We start from the raw sequence: 2,564 nt of genomic DNA on the forward strand, positions 1-2,564 counted from the left end.
CAGGCTGAGTGGTCGGGCTGGAAATTAAGAGTGTACTCTGTGGAGATTGGCTGCTGTGGATTTATGTCCACATCCATTACCAGGTAACTCAATAACCAAGAATTTGTCTTGTAGAATGTAAACAGATATGGAAAAGGAAATTTGAAATGCACTTATTTTTCCTGAAGCTAAATCATCAAGTAGCCACATGATTCAAACTCATGGACAACAGTTCCAGAGACAGAACCATACTGTAGCTCACGATTGTTCCTGAGTCTTTAGCTTAGTCCCAAATGATCACTTTACTTTAACCATGTTTTAGAGTACTCATTGTGCAAGCTGGAGCTCAGTTTTACTGTTATTTTAGTGGACAGGTCACAGCAGACAATTGTGTCCGGTACCAACATTCAGTGCCAATGCAGAAAGTAGAGTGTACATTATATAGTGAAGCCTAACAATAACCATACCTTAACCATTGTTGATTTGTCACATATTTCCCTATGCATACCACACCAAAGAAATCCTTTAAAAAACACATTGATTGATGCTGAGAATGACTCTCCTAAAGTTAACTCTTATGTTGTCCTCGAGTCAAATTGACCCCATTCACCAATTAAATATTCTTTTTAATTACCCAATTGAAGTTACCCAAAATAACATGAATGATTCCACACAACGCTCTTTGGCAAGTACACATCTCTACTTCCATTAATGTTAGGGTGTCTTCTTCAATTTTACAGCATTTGAAAACAAATGGAAGTGTTTTTGAAATAGTATAGAGTAAAAGTTGACATATTCCAGTCTGTGATTATCCATCAACATACATTCCTTTAATTTTAGTCTAAAAAATTCCTAATTTCTGCTTTTCTAACTCAAACACTAGGTATAATTTCACATAAATGAGGTTCATTGACCACTAATCCCCAAAATAACTGTAAAACTAAAGTTATGTAGTGTTTTAAGCTTCAAGTGTTGAAAAAAAGGAATAAAAACATAAGAAAAAGGTTTTTAAAAATCAATAAAAAGCATCAACAAAAGTATTGATTTTCAATTTTGACAGTAAGACAACACAAGGGTTGAAGTCAGCATGCTAACATGCCACTCTCACTGTGTCCGCAGCTAAGTGCCGCCCGAGATGACCCAAAGCGTTTTTTCCTCCCATCCTGCAATGTATGTGGTGTAGACCTTACTCCACACTGCTGTTGTGGATAGGTCTGGCAATGCATGACTAGGGGATTCTCAGCACAAGTAGGTTCTTCATCTAGGGACCATAAATGTATAAACGTTTACCTCAATCCCTCCATGTTGAGATATTTCTATCAGGACCAAAGTGGTGGACCAACTGACCAACCACTGTTACCCTCCCTAGAGCCATGCCACAGGTTTGGCCCCCCGTGGTGCGGTGGAACGCACCGTCGCCTCACAGCCAGATGTTTGCAGGTTGTACTTCTAGAGTCTTCTTCTTCCTTGGCTTTGTTGGCGGATTGCTGCATATCTTGGTGCATTACAACCAGATGTGGTGAAATGATCTGATGCCATCTGATAGTACATTGCTTGACGTGCACACAAGATTATATAATTATTATTTAAACTTTAGCTTGGCTTCTCAGCACTTATCCACCATATTTACACTGGGATGAAACGGTTGCATCAAACAATGATAGGACAGCTGAGTTCTAAAAGGACTTTCTGTGTCTGAATTGCATCAAGTGCTCAAAGTACTAACACGTTTCATCTTTTTGCCAGGTCACCAGCACTGTCTTTGGTCTTATGTTTGCTCTCTCTTCAAAAAGCTCATTAAAATGAACTTGACATTTTTGAATGACAGCGGAAATAAGCAAATGCATCTCAACCTTTGCAGAATGTTTTACATAAAGTCTGGTGTATTGATTTTGTAGAATAGAACCAAATTATAACTAATATGGGGGTGCGGCCTCTATTATTTCAGAAGCATACTGACATTTAAGTGCACACTTAGTCATTTTTCAACACATTCTCACTCCCATCTTGTAAAATACGGACGCTTGGTCAGGTGCCTTTGTTGTTGTTACTGGCGCTAAAGGCAAGGCAGCTTCATTTGTGTAGCACATTTCAGCAACAGGGCAATTCAAAGTGTTTTACATAAAAACTACTATTAAATAGTAAAAAGTTGCATTGCAGTATAAAAAATGAAACATTAAAGAGCAGTTAAAAACAGTTAAACATATAAACGTAGATAAAATAGATTTTAGACGGCTAGTATGGGACAGTGTACAAGCACATGTATAACATGTCATCCACCACTGGCCCCCAGGATCATGGGACTTTGTACTCTGGTTACCCGTGACCAAAAGTGGAAGTACCTCTCTTTATACTTCAACATAGTCGACACTATGAGGCTTAGTTTAATCACGGCAAACTTTGCAAAATCCTGAACAGCTCCAACTGTTTGTTGTAGATTTTACCGTAAAATCTATGTCACAGCTGCGGCGTCTCCTTTAGCGTCATAACACACGCTTGGTTGTCTCCTTTAGCTCCATAACACACGCTTGGTTGTCTTCTTTAGCTCCATAACACACGCTTGGTTGTCTTCTTTAGCTCCATAA

Source organism: Etheostoma cragini, chromosome 11 (assembly GCF_013103735.1).
Source record: "Etheostoma cragini isolate CJK2018 chromosome 11, CSU_Ecrag_1.0, whole genome shotgun sequence".
NCBI lineage: Eukaryota > Metazoa > Chordata > Actinopteri > Perciformes > Percidae > Etheostoma > Etheostoma cragini.